Source organism: Solea senegalensis, linkage group LG11, assembly GCF_019176455.1.
Source record: "Solea senegalensis isolate Sse05_10M linkage group LG11, IFAPA_SoseM_1, whole genome shotgun sequence".
NCBI lineage: Eukaryota > Metazoa > Chordata > Actinopteri > Pleuronectiformes > Soleidae > Solea > Solea senegalensis.
In genome coordinates this window covers 18,504,697-18,520,194 of record NC_058031.1, presented here as the reverse complement: position 1 = coordinate 18,520,194, position 15,498 = coordinate 18,504,697, and the positions used below count along the sequence as shown (strand labels likewise).

The 15,498-nt window shown below is 40.6% G+C and overlaps 1 protein-coding gene across 7 annotated transcripts in view; it reads right to left on the bottom strand.

Annotated features, from left to right (window-relative positions):
* The window catches only part of agrn (agrin), a 226,242-nt gene that overhangs the window by 80,138 nt on the left and 130,606 nt on the right, over positions 1-15,498 (bottom strand). The window lies entirely within an intron of this gene.

Genomic DNA, 15,498 nt, shown 5'->3' with positions numbered 1-15,498 from the left:
CAGGTGTAACACATGGATATCTCTGCAAGTTTAGCTTTAACACTGTAGAAAGCAGAGTTCACAGTGTGACAGAAGCCTGGTTATTATGCACTAAAATACTTTAGGAAGTGACTGCTTCAAAGTGCCCTCTTTTAAAGTGCGCTCAGACTAAAGGGTGAAATGAATGCAAAGTGGAAATGAATAGACAAAACTTGATTCTCCATGAAAAGTCAAGAGAGAAAATGATAAATAGGACAAGAGTTTCGGCTGATTTTGTAGACCAGTTGTCCAACAAATAGTCTTGTGCCAGTTTCCACTTAAGTAGAGTTCAAAATTCAGTTCATACACATGAACATGAACTTGTTCACAAGGTGCCTTTTAAAAGTTTGACTAAGTTCACAGTGCAGAAAAGGCAATGGTTTACGTTTATTTGTTCCATCCTTTTTAAAAATAAATATGCCACTATTCTTTTCCAATAGAACCTCCTTCCCTGGCAGATGTCCAGACTTGTTTTTTGAGACGCAGCAGGCAACAATTGCATTTTTTTTATCTTAATGTGAAAAAGGCTCCACTTGTTATTCATAAACAGTATCAAATGCTCAAACAAGCTGGCTTCAGCAGTTGTAGAGACATCTGTACCTTGAACACCGGCCATGCTGGGCCATGTGTGTGGAGACATCATGCAGTGTGTCAATGTCATGTCAGTGTTCGGTTAGAATTTGGAAAAAAACAAAATATGATCTAACACAGCACTGCTAACACATAAATGACACAGAAACATGATAACTAAGTACAGTTAATACATGCACATGGTCACTCTGAGACCAGGGATGGAATGGTAATGAAGAGCAGGTGATAAGAGGGCTGGTGTTTCTCTGAAAAGTAGGGCAGGGAGGTTTTGGGAAGGTTGGGGGTTTAGAGCAGTCCTCTCCCCTCTGATCTCTTCCTCTGGCAGAGAGCAGATAGCAGAGCAGGTGGAGACCTCTGCTGCTCTCTGATCCACTGTTTTGTGCTGCAGTTTATGAATGCTTCATTAGGGACAGGGAGCTGTCAGCATCATGCTGGCTTAACCTGATGTCCTGCTGCTGCCACAGCACCAGGAGTGTCTGGGTATATTGTTACCTCTTTTTAGGCTTAAACACTGTCCTAGTCAAGACCAGCAGACCAATCGGAGACCAAAATCTAGTTCTTATGAGGCAGAACCTCATTTCTAAGGTTGTTTACACTGTTTACATTCTGGGAATTAGCGTTGTAGTTTCAAGCCTCGGACCAAAGTGTCACTGGTAACAAAAAAAGGAATGAAGATATTTCTCAACTCTGAGGTTGGGAAGCACAAGTTTTCAAAAATACTACCCTTTTATTAGTAATACAAAGCTAAAGTATTCCTTTAAGTTTAGGGCTAAGATTTGAATTGCTGTTAAGTTATAATTAGAGTTGGTCATGGTTAAGGTAAGGGATAACAATTAAGTAAATAGCAAAACAAAGAACAGCCGAGCAGACCTGCATGTGCGTGTGCACATACAATCTTTTGAAATGACTTTTTAATTCAGATTAGTCTAAAGGTGTGACTGTGACGTGTGTGTGTGTTTATATAATAGTGTGTGTGTGTGTGTGTGTGTGTGTGTAACACGTGCGCACATATGGATGTGGCGCTTCCCTGTGGTGCTGGTAGTGATAAGGGAGGGCACAGGGGGTTGGAGCTAATCAAATGCAATGATGCGATGTTGGGGGATGTGGCAGTGTGTGTTCTCATCAACAAAAACCCTCGTCACCAGCAGAAGAGGAAGCATTTAATGCTAAAAAGAATATGTGTCGCATTTCAGTGTGAAAATGGGAAATACATGAGATATCTGATGATGCCCAGAAATGGTTGGTTTGAACAAACACAAGGACGATCACTCAAGCAAAGAGTCAAAGCTGAGGAGCAGAGGCGTGGTATGAAGGAGTGTGCAGAGGCGAGATAAGAGAATGGGTCAGAATGGGAGCAGGGAAAAGGTAACTGTCAGAATATAAACACGGTTAAGATCTAAGAAATAAATATGAATAAAAATGTGCAGCCAGATATTGGTGATGAGCAGCAGGGGGCAGAGGGGCAGAGACTGGGGGAAGGCCAAAGGATTAGCAGCTACACACCCATGTCCTCGCTCTCTCTCTCTCTCACACACACACATACTTTTAGGCCATTTGCTGAAAGATTATTTTTGTGTGTTTGATGTAGTTCTTCAAAGATTTGAGCTGACCTGCAGCTGTTGCTCTCCGCTACATGCTTCACTGTTTTACCTTTGAGAGAAGAAAATGAAGCACAAAAAAAGCTTCATTGCTCCAGTCTCACTGCCACACTCACTGCAAAGGAGTGCTGTGTGAGACAGATTTCAATCATAAATTCAAAGGCTTGGTAAACTTAAAATGTGACTGACAAAAATCAAAACTTTATGGTCAAAAAGAAAGCGCAGGGACTTAAAGTGCTGCATGTCATCTTGTCAAAGAAAGGAAAAACCTTAAACAACCGAAAACAAGATAAATCTTTGAGGAAAAACATCAATAAGAGATGATGAAATAGTAAAATGCAGCAATTCTGTAAGGTCCTATGATTCCAAAATAGTCCAATTTGTTTTGTAGCTGTCACTTTCCAGTGGCAGATGTTTCATGCTTGAAAGATGCAGTAAAGCACAGGTGGAGCGCTGAAATGACTACACAGAGCCCATTTATTCTGCTGAGTGACAGAAAAAAAGCAAAATGGAATTAAATCGTCAGCCTGTGGCATATTTGACAAATACAGACAGATATGTACAGGTCTTTCAAAGGACAATGTATATGATTTTACAGAAACCACATCAATCCTCCAGTTAAACACAACCTTTGCGCTTTTGGGTTTCATCTGATAAACGTGGCACTGTGTTTGCTGAAGCAACTTTGAGCAAACGACTTCCTATCTCAGCATTTTTGCACAACAAAAATGCAACAATGCTTTTCACTTGGACAGATGAATAGTCTAATATTCCCCTTGCAGCTGTTTCGGTAGCAACCAACTCCCAAATGAAGAAATCTGGCTCTAAAGTTGCTAAATGTGCCATTATTCTCGCCGGCTATTCACTAACTTTGCCTCTGTTAAGTGCTGAGCAGGTAGAGTACAGTCAGTTTATGGGAACCTTATTGAAAGAAAGGGGAAAAAAAACTAACAAAAAACAAAACAGCTGCTTCTGAATAGAGTTGATTAAACTGCTAAGAGTGGCACCCAAAAGAAAAGTTGCAGGCAATAAAGAAGTAGCAGCTGAAAGATGCTATATCACAAGAAGCTGAGGGGAGCTGCAGTCAGGTGATAATTCTGTGAGGGTTTGTCACCAAGAGCACCTGCTTTCATTATATTTCATAATAATTATTTGTTCTTTGGGAATTATGATGCTATTTATTAACGTAGAGGATGACTGCATGTTCTTTTGCTCATAAAGACACACCCTCTATTAACTTTGAATTTGCAATTTGTGTATTCGGGTCAGGTAAAAGCGCCGTCAGTTTCTCACTTAAGGATTCTTTGGATTATTACACATCATGTGTCAAACCATCCGCACAGCTCACTTCATTTTTGTAATCCATATAAGTAAGCTCAAAGAGATAAAAGACACACAGCGCTAATAGATGGACAGTCTCTTTAACCCTGGGGCTTCCCTGTCACATTTGGTGTCCATGGGATGGAGACAGTATTACCTATTGAAAAACTGTCAGTGCTTGTACTAGGAACTGTGTCTCTTAGATTAAGAGAGAAACCTTTAGAAAGCAACAAAGAAGACATAGTGCCAAAATGAATCAGAGAGTGCAGACAAAAATACAATTAGCTGCTTGTTTGTTTACCTCTTTGCGGATCAGCCACAGTCAATAATGCATTTATATTGTTTTCAATTGCATTCAACACCAGGCATCTGTGGGTCCAATGGCTCACTTAACATATTTAGCTGTACAGCAAACATTTACACCACAGCTGTGGTTCACTGATGAAATATTTTCATCACTAAAAAAACCACTTGGTTTGAACGCTAAACGAATACCATGAGCAAAGCAACGACAAATACAGTCAGTAAGTTATCACGTACAATTAAGATGAGCTTGCATAGTCCATAGCTACTGCTCAATTAGACTACAGGCTACAGATTATACAAGCGTTAGCAGGGAACAGCTTGACTGAAATGTGTCTGCTATATATTGCAGTGTGCCCCCCTTTCACTTTGTTAGAATTAGGCGGTTTCTGGTTTAGCTGGCAATCTGAGGCCTCCTGCTATCCATGAACTTCATAATATTACATTTCTTAAGCCTAAAATCGGTCTCCTTGTCAGTCCAACTGACAGTACAACTGTGATGTAGGCACATAAAGCTCAGGCCAGCTCATGTCCAACTCTGGTATGACTGAAGATATATATATGCATTAGTAGTTCGACTCCCATCACATCATCTGGGTGTTTTAATACGACTCTGGAAAATTGGATTTAGGACAATTTCAGTTTGACTAACAAGTCCAGTATTATTTGGACTAAAACTAAAATGAATGTCATGCAAACAGACGTGACCTTAAAAGTGAGAACATCAGGTACAACGGTGCCGTGTTACATATGAAAGGACTTCCATCAGAGAGTGACACAAGTTACAGGAACTCATGCAGAAATTTGTGGCACATATGCTACAAGATTTCCTTCATTAACTCTTGATAATTAGAAACAAGAGTGGTGCGGAGCCAAAATCAAGCATTGGCTAATCACACTTGGCCTGTGCCACCAACAGATGATACCAATCAGTTACAGTAGATGTTGGCCCTCAAAACAAGCACAGGCAAATACTGCTAAGTACTAAGACTATGTCTTTCAGCTTCTCCCTTTAGAGGTTGCCACAGAGGATCACCTGCCTCCATCTAAAAAAGAATAAGACTACAATGCCTACAACTACAATTACAACTTCATTAAAAACAGAATGGAACATCTGTAGCTTAGCTAGTTGAGCAGGTGCACCACAAAGACCTCTGCAGTGATCGTATTCAATGATAATCTCAACCCATTTCACACTAAATCTGTCCTATTGAAGGGGAAGAATCTAAAAAAAAAAAAAAGAGTGTAAATTTACATTCCTTGTTTGTCTTGGTAATACCCTGAAAATACATAAGCAACAGTTCCATAAAGTTCATCAAAAAGAAAATACAGGAAATTACCTTTTGTCAGGAAATGCAGAAAATACCACGGAAATAATTTGCAGTTATTCACGAAATGGATTATAAATCCTCCGAGAAGGCTCGGGTGCAGTTTATATAAACTTCTAATTTTGCCTGGATGTCTCTCTCTGCTCCGCCTCTCCCCAGACAACACACACACACACACACACACAATTAGGTAAACCGCTTAAATCATCAAGCCCCTTGTGATATAGGACCCTGTATAACATGACAGGGATTTCATTTAAGGTATTTTGATAAACAGAGGGAAGCAGCATGAAGTTCCAAGAAGAGCTAAGCGTGCTGACATTTATTTAGTGTAATCAGATGAAAATGACATGGATTGATCGAGTTCTCTTTCAGGCAACCATTACCACTGCAGACAGACGCTGCGTACCTTTGTGTGTGCGTGCCTCTATTATTCTCTTATTGTCTTTTATTGTGAAAGAAGGACAACAGGAAGAAAGAAACACACACACGAGAGTGAGAAATGAGAGTGAGAAATGAGCGTAACTTCACCATCCTCACTGAGGTAGACTGAACTAATTATATGGTTAGGATAAACAACAAAGAATGTAGCATTCATTTACACACACGTAAAGTGAATATATATATATATATATATAAATATATATATAAAATACAGTTTTTCACTCACATGGTGCCATGACGCACACCTGAGAGTAGGTGGGATGTGCTACAGCTGCGAAAACTTTTTATTACAGGACGAAAACAGGACATCTGGGGTTGTGCTGTTATGATGACACTCATGCCAGTAAGAAAACTGATTTTAAATCATTAGGGGACAGGTATGTCCAGGGAAAAAAAGCCCCAGTGAAATCATAAACAAGGCAATCAGGGATGACTTCACCCCATTCACGCAACAAGCCTCTGTCGGCCTCTGTCGGTCATATTGGCGAGTGTAACTGTGGAAACACAAACAGACAGACACACAGAGCCACTAAAAACAATACTTCACTCCCACTCCGTGAGGTGAAGTTACAAACAGCACAAACCCAAAGCAGTTTTATGCTTCAAATTAGATTAATTCTTTGATTTTTTTTTTCTGATCGACTGCTTTAAGATTTTAATGCTTTCAGTGTTTCACTGCGTCACCAGTACCAAACATTTCTGACCTCTGAAAGTGTCAAAACTGACAAACCACAGAGTAGCTTTTATCATTAAGCAGCTACGGGAAAGGGATTTTCAAAATCAGTCACCCGCTGAGGTTGATATTGATATTGAATACTGGCCAAGACAGTGAGGTTTGTATTACTTTCACCTTGTAAGTCAGGAACTGTTTTCACTCTGCCCGTAGGGTTACAATGGCATCACCCTGCAGTTGTTACACTTCTGGCTGCACAGAGGGGTTTTTTCCAGCCTGGTTTAGGTTTTCGTTCACAGAAATCGTTCTTTTTGTGGTAAAGGGGGTTAAACCATGAAGTGTCCAGAGATAAGCTGGGCACTCGGCTGTTTTGTCTTGTGCAGTGCACCGAAATGAAATAGCAGCAAGTAAATGCTGCTCAACAAAAGTCTCCTTCAGCATTTCTCTGTGCTGTTTCTGAGGAACAAAAGACTGCAGAGTCTCTCTCTTCCCACTCAACTTAGCATGCACACTCAAACCCAGGAGTAAACACTCTCAATAGATTGCGAACACGAGCACCAGCAGGACTTTGGGTCCCGACATCCTGGATCAATAGCCATCGCACTACTTCATTATGGCTTTGAGATGAGACAATACAAGTTGATTCACAAAAACGTGTGTCTACATCCATGCGGCTCAGTATCCCAATACCTGGCTTTCATCCACACTGCACAGGTAAATCTTGGGTGGGTTTAACATCTGTTTGCTCATTTTACGTCAACAATCGAGGAATTTAGATTCTGTCTCCCAGTAAATACAGAGTCTGTCGATGGCTCTTTTTCACGTTTGGTCCATAACACAATTCTGTCCTCAAAATTGTCCTCAGAATGCAAATAATCAATAAGATTATTATAATAATAATTAATAAAAACGATTAAAACGTGATTTTATAAACACCTTTGTTTATGGCATGTATTATATGACTCCATTTAAATACTACACTGCACAGACTGTATAACGTAGGGCTCGCTAACCTTTTTTCTTCTGAGAGCTACTTTGACAAAATGAAAATGCCTGAGAGCTACTCATGTTTTTTTTTTTTTTTTACATTTATTCTCATAGCATATTTCAACCCAAACTAACTGAATGAGCTTGTTTTGCCTGAACATTTACAAGATGTCGGTGTCCACAACTCACATTCTGCAAAAAACATAAGAAAAATAGCATTTGATTTACCTCCATGTGCATTTTGTATTTCTGTATGCGTCTCTTTCCAGTACATCTCAAACACTATTAAAATATTTACAAATACACCGATATTATGGCTTATTCACTTATTCACAGATGACTGGCACTGCATGGAGTCGACAAGAGAGGCGTATGCTGGAGTTTGAATCACTCTTGTTTTGAACTACACGGCTACCTGCAGAAAAAGTCCTGTGAAGAGTTGCTGTTAACTTTGATGAAATGGTGTTCCATTGATTTGCATTGCTAAACATGCATCTATTGTTATTCTTCCACATTTCTTCTTCTTCTTCTTCTTTTTATCTTAGTTTTGATAAAAACCCCACACATCATGCGGGAAAACATGCGGTTTCATCGGGAATGGAGTGCTATGACTTTTCAAAACGTTTCAAGTAACCATTGTGACAAAATTCAGGAAAAAAAACAGTGAGTAATTTTCAAGAATGGAAATTGGTTTGAATAGTGTGGTCATACTTTAACACAGAGATGTGGTTGAAACTTTAAACAGGTCACAAGACTTGAGGCTTTTTTCTGTAACGGTTTTTAAACGAACACAGTTTAAGTTTTAGGGGGAGGGGTTTGTACAACCAGCTGCAAGAGACAGTCTTTCTTTAAGTTTTAAAGGTTCAAATGTTACTCTATTACCAGCTCAAGTCCTGCATCCATCAGCATTGGCACCAAGAAGCAGGCACGATACAAATGTCTCTGGGGAATTTTCTAGTTATTATTATTTTGTTCCTTCTCTACTTAAGTGTATGCAGGGCTAATAACGAAAAAATGATGTATTATTCAGGAAAAGCCAAATGCATAAATGGATTAAGAAGGCTCAAAACACAACCTTTGGCCTGATCCTAAGCAGGTATGTGTGTGGATACAGAGGTGTGTTTCGGTGACATGCATGTGCATTATCTTTGTTTTGCCTGCAGGTTTAACAAACGTGAACAACAAACAGTGATGAAGAAGTGAGGACTTGTCTTATACAGTAGGTAGAGGCTGCAGATGTGAGGAACAGCAAGTAAAGATGGATAGAGAGTTCCAGCAAAGCCCATTGTCATCTCCCTCTCTCTCTGTTTCTCAAACTATCAGTTTGCAAAATGCCCGCAGTGTGTGTATATTTTACCAAGTATGCCTGCATGTGTCTACGTGCACATGCATAAGAGTATAAGTACGGATATCATCATTACACACACACACACACACACACACAGTCAGTCTGTCAGGTTCTGCATGTTATGGTTATGAATATCAAGCAAGAGTCTATGCCTCAGGGAAATGAAAGTATGTTATTTACAATGACCTCTTACCTTGTGTGTGTCTGTGTGTGTCTGTACTTGTATTTGTTACTCTTCAGGACCTTTTCTGGCATAAACACTGACCTTGTCAGGACCAGTAGTCCTCATGGAGACCAAAACCTGTTCCTAATGAGAAAGAACCTCAACTGGTTTACAGGTAGTTTAGGGCTTTGAAGATTTGAATTGGGGTTGTCTGGTTAGGACTAAAGGTTAGGGATAATGCTTTGTTTGGGGTGTCCAAATGAATGGAAGTCAATGCAGTGTCCTTGAAAGGTCAGCTGTGCAAACCTGTTTGTGTGTGAGTGCGTGGGTGCGTTTGTGTACGTGTTCAGCAATCACACTGGACAGATTCAATTCCTCTCTCTGTTGTGAGTGTGTGCATGAATGCCTCTACTGGTGCAACAACACAAAAAAATCCTACTCTTAAAGACTGAGAAAGTGCATGCAGGACGAGAAAATGAAAAAAGAGGAAAAGAAAGTGATAGAGATTGGCGGGAATAAAGTAAGCGAGCGAAAATTAACTGGACTCAAAGTGGAAAAGGGAAAGGGAAGGAAGACATGGAAGATTAAAAGATTACGGAGAAAGCACAAGTGAGAAACAAGAAGAAGATGAGGTAAATGGAAAACACCAAAAGAGGGAAGGGGAAGGAGATAAGAGGGAGGAAGTTTAGAAGGGAAGGAATGCCAGAGGAAATGAAGTGAAAAAAAAGGAGCAAAGCAGAAAGAAAAAACATGCAGTGGCAGAGATGACCAGTAAGAGTGTGCAGGACCATGTTATCTACTCTGGAAAAGCCAAAAAGTCATCTCTGCTATTGACAGCTATTACCTCCACTCCACTGTCACCAGGGTAACAAAAGAGTCATCAAAGCATGAGTGAAAATGAAGCAGAGGAAGAGAAGAAGGGGAAGGGAGGATGTGTGAGGGTTGAAGGTGAAAGTAGGAAGGCTTTGCTCTCAGGAGATTTCCTGAAACGTCCCCTCCCAGTAAACCCAGACACCGTAACAAGCAGCACAAACAAATCTTTCAATAAAAGTTCTGGGGCAAAAAAAACCCCCCCGCGTTTAACGACAGAGTGTAAAGAAGAGGTAGAGCCTCTGTCTTCTTATACAACCCGATACTGTATTCCTCTATGAGCAACTTCACTGCATACTGTAATACCCCGAACACAGATATACACATTATTATTACATTCTGTAGGAGTTTTAGACACAGACTTAAGTGCTTTGGTGAAGCGCTTCAGAGGGAAACACGATTATAGTCACCTCTACACCAGAAACAAGGGTTTGTGTTCGGTATCCCAAATGTTTTTGGGTAATGACTCAGACAAAGGTCATGGTTTTGGTAAAATATTAAAAACACGTCAGGCGTTAAATATTTCTAAAATAATATTTTGATAGAAAATCTAGTTTGCATTATAGTGCACTAGAAAACTCATTACATTCAGGTCAAATAACCTTATTTATTCATTACGAATTTGTGTAAAACCATAGAATGTGTATATAATGTAAGTAGTTGCAAAAGAAACTCCTATTTTGTTAAACATATTTTTTTGCCTTCTTTGAATCGGATAGAGTAGCACGAAACGTCGGAGAAAGGAGGGAAGAGAGGGAAGACACAAGAGCCCTTTATTGTCTATTTACCACTAAATGGGAACATCATTTACAAAATCATCATCATGTTCGAATGAAGATGATCTGTAACTAGAGATTGAGACCATTAACTCTGCAGGAAAATGTTCACTGGCGTTATTAATCAAGTGAGAAGGAGGCTAATTTTCCCACAGATTTCCAACCAACAGAATTCTTTTTGAATCTAGTGAAGTCAAACTTTCCTTTTCAAACTAGATGACTCTGTCCGCTCTACATACGTGTTATGGCAAAAAGAGAAAATCATTACAATTCCATGCTTAATATCATACATGAACCATGACAAGGATCCTCACCACCTGTCAACATTACAGCATCATTTGCAGACGCGTATTAGCTGTGTCTGAGACAGCTTTACAGAGAAATGACTGCAACTGCTGAGCATCCCTTCAATGCTCTGAACATTTCTATATGTTGCAGCTTAAAAATCACAAGCTGCACCGCATACTTTATGTTTGAGATACGAAGGTTTACATCCTCTAGCACTGGGCCTGTGTGCCTGCAGAATGTTAGAGCAGATAGAGCAGCAGGTGTGGAGCACTGATGCCTTCCTCCTTTCACTGAATACAAGAGTGTGTCGGTCCTGAAGCGATAACACACTCTCAGAGAGGGAGGGAGAGAGAGGGGGAGAGTGGAGGGCAGTGGGCTGTGCTTATGGCCAACTCTGCACACAAAATCAAACTTCATTGATCACTCACTTGAACCCCAGTCACCTCACCAACAGACACATACACTTCTTCTTCTTTTTTTTTTGCATTACTTGTGGCACTTTTTCAACAGGGAAAAAAAAGAAAATCCCACGTTCCACAACAGTGGCCACACAAGATGAGTTTTGCAACTCTTCTGTGACTCTCTCTGAGAAAGGGAGTGTATTTACCACTCTGCTCCAAGTTCAATATTATAAGAACCAACATGGTGTATGCTCCCTGCCCAATTGTGCTGTGTGCGTGTCTACACACACACACACAGGGAGAGAGAGAGGGAGAGAGAGAGAGGGAGAGAGTCATCCAAATGTCTTCTGTGCTGAAAATACCAGGGAAAGTGCTGTCCAGCTCTCGCTACATCTCTCTCTTCTTTCTTTCCTCAATGCCCTCTTTTTCTTGCTTTAAACGCAGCTCATCCTTTTAATTTTCATGAATATCTTGGCCATTATCCGCTCAATTACTGCCCGCTTGACCGGCTGACCGCAGAAAATGTAATCCTGGCAATCCCAAATCCTCCATCTACTACAACCAAAGGAAGATAAAGAAACTGGCCGGAAGCTGCTCTGAACTATTTAGGGTTATGTGAATATTAGAGAGCACTGGGGGGCCACTAAGTGCCCACGCCTCAACAGCATGTCCAGCCCTCAGGAGGAAACTTAGGCCACCACCTTGGCACATAAGTGTTGTAATAACCAGTTCAGAGTTAAGCGTGAGAAATGAAATTACATTTTTGCTTTTCTCTGTTGAGTCACACAGAGAAGGGAGAAGACATCTAGACAACAGCTTGTCAAAAAAGGTATTCATTTATTAATTAATTAAACTGACATATTAGGTTTGGATGATGTCCTCTGCGCAGGGAAAAAAAAAATGTGTGCAACCAACTATGATAAGAAGAGTTATTTTTGTAAACAGTGATTAATGCTTTTTCTTCCAGGTAATCTGGGATTTGATTAAAACCCGTCTGCAATTATGACACTGGACAGCCTTCCTTGCTTCACTGAACTTTTGCTTGACAAAGTTGTGCATACTCGCAGCAATTCACTATAATTGTCTATTAAGAACCATGGATACAACTGTCACAATAAGACGAGGGTTGTTTGAAACCAGAATAATGTGTGCATGCCAGTTGTGCTGAATGACCACATTATGAAAATGACAACTACACAAAAAAAGACTCAAGGTTGCGATTTATTGTTTAGCCCTGTAACAAGTAAGCCTCTGGGCTTTATGGCTTATTTTAAGCATAAAAGGGCCAGAAACTGTCCTGTGAGCAAGAATAACGTTCAATATCTGGCAGCTACTTACAATTCACTGCATGTTAAAATGGTGCATTAACGATTTAAAATTTAAAACACTGTAGTTGTACATGAACACCAGATTTGAACAGTACAAAACATGTTTTCCATGGCATTTGTTTGAGTTTTTATCTCAATGTGCAAAAACAGGGCAAGAAATGCGAACCATGTACAGGCATTTTTCCAACTCTCTCCTCTCTGGTGACAAAGGCGCTGATTCTCCGGCTTCCTGCAACAGCACGAGTGAAATTACCATAGTAACCACATGTTGTATAGCACAAACATGTCGCGTAATTACTGTAATGCAAAGTCATCAGTCAGTCAAACGTGGCACCTGCGATACGCTCGGTGTTAAAGGGTTAGGTGATCTACATTTCACTTGTACGGTATGAATGTGTTATTTCTTCTTTCTTAAACGACACAGTCCTGCTCTGTGTAAGCAGAGGGAGAATGAGCTGAGATGTCAGCCAGATATCAGGGATCTACTGGTTGCTACATCTCGCCTCACTGGAAATAAAAACGTACCCCAGGCGTCAGAGTTGTACTTAGTACTAGCAAAGTGATGCAGTCCTTTTAAAAGGGGGATAATCAGTGAGAAGAAAACACCTTTTGAAGCTGTGCTCCTGAGTGCCAGATAAGACTCCCAAGTTGAATTTGAATTGGACATGACTGGTTTTCAGAATGGTAGCCAATTCACTTACCCCAATACAAACCCGCCATTCAAATCCAATGGGTCAAATAAGGCTTTGCACAAAAGCACCAATCCAACCGCCCTCACAATTCCTAACGTTAAAAGCTCTCTCATTCTCTCTGCTCCCTCTCTCCTCCTTTGCTCGCTTCATCCCTCTCGTCTCTGCGCCTCTCTTCCTCCATCAGCCCTGACAACTTCATAATCTCAGTCAGAGTGACCTGTCCAGACCATCTGTGCCTGCTGAATTTATTGGAGACAGACAGACAATGAGAACCTGTCGCTCCCCTCCTAACACGACCGCTCTCCCTTTTACTCCCCAGTAGACAGAGACGGGCATGTAAGCCATAAGCATACCTGTACCTGCAGTGCACAACTCATTCGTAATGTCGGTACAAACACAAATATACGTCAACTCAAAACACATAAAGAGCTTGAGATGAATGTTGAACTGCGTCTCATGTGTTGGTTGAACCTTTTATCTGCTATAAATCTGCTGCACTCGCTCAACAGAAAGAAGTCATTCTGAGTGGGAGCTTGTGAACAAACATGTAGCTGTGGTAGTTGGCCAGGTGCACATGCTTAACCATGTCTGCTTGTGTTGGGCTGGCCATTACTCTGAATGCACACAAAGAAAAGAAGGCAGAATTCAGAGGAGTGGGATTTATGGGTGCATTATATTCACAAAAGAACGCACATTTATCATTTTAAGTCAAAGCATACACTCTTGACTTCCATTCAGTAAAAGCTATATGACTCAGAAGAAAAAGGTCCTCCGCTAAATAAAAACAGGCTATAACTGTTGTTGTTGTGACTGTATATCTTAAAGGAATGGGTGAAAGAATAAGAAATATGGCAGATTGTTTGACAAGCTTAATTCCATTTCACAGAATGCATAATTTACCCACCCACAGCTCAAGTACTTCCTGTAAAGCAGAAGGACTACTGCAGTGACCGTCATGCACTGATTAAATAGTTTAAAACTCAACAAAACACAGAGACACACTCCTAACTTACAGTAGATCATTGTGTTTTGTAAAAAGCATTGAGAGAAAGGATTAAAGTAACATTGCTATCGGCATGGTGTTGCAGGTGTGAAGTGACAACAGAAAGGGTCTCTGTTCTAGTGGTGAGCATCACCAATATAATCATTAGTATTATCATTATTGTTTTTTTCTTTTGCAAGTCACTGTGCGCTTTTGTTAGCAGTGGTAATTATGGTGCTTCTGATGCACTGAATGCTCCATGAGCCATCATTACAGCACTTGCACTGCTTTCTCTCCCTGAATCACAAATTAACTCACTCTTTCACTTACTCTTGCATGTTCGCCTTTCTCTAAATGTTTCATAGCTCATTCCTCTTTCAACATATCTCCCTTGGTCCCTCTCCAGATGCTTCTCCTCTCTCCTCTCCACTGACACTTCTTGTCCTCCTGTTCTCTCTCTCTGTGTCCTCTCCATCTCTTTATTTGCTCTCTGCCAGTGGCGAGCAGTCACCAAGCTTGTTATTAGTGCCAGGTTGAAGCCGGCACTGTAATCAGACCCCTGGAATTAGCAGTGGGCCCACACTGGAAAGGCAGGCAGGCACAATGCTGACAATACACTATAGTTATTATTGAGGTTGAGCTTTGGCAGCAGTCTGCTGCTCCTCTCCAAGGTCTGGATCTTGGTGAGCTTTGCTAAGGAGAAACAATGAGCGTTGCAGCAGTAGGATAGGCACCCACCAGTGGGAAAAAAAAAATAGCAACCAATGGGAGCAGTGAGAAGCACACTTTTTGTGAGGTACAGGTGGCTTTTAAGCTCTGGGAACACAGCCATATTGGAAAGACAATAGATTGGACATAATGGGGATGTGTTTTATTATTGTGGATAAAGATAGGGAGGAAAAGCCTGCTGTATTAGGACAAAGTGAAATAGAAATCAATTTACTCGACAATAACAAGCAATTTAGCGTCACTCAGTGGCTTGCAGCTTCGTGTTCAGCTGCTACTCTTCTGTCCGAAATACATCAGAACAACCCAAGCCCGGTTTGTGTTCACTGAAAAAGCTTGTGCACCTCCGTGTGTGAATAGCATGTGACATTCACAGTCCTAGTGAGAGGCACGGAGTGTGTCAGTCTCTGGTCAGACTCCTCTTATAAATAAAATTGATCTTCACTGGATCAAAAGAAAAACATGTTTCATCACTCAAAATGTTTAAAACATGTACACTAATGATAAGACTGCAAAAACATTAGAAGAAATTCAGCTCAAGTTGGAAGACTTCAGATTAATCAAAGATCCTTTTTTTTGAAATCTCTAAAAACAGGCATATCTTTTCTATCTCTCTTGTCTTCAGTTGGAAAGCGGCTAAAATTCATCTCTTTTGAAAGTTT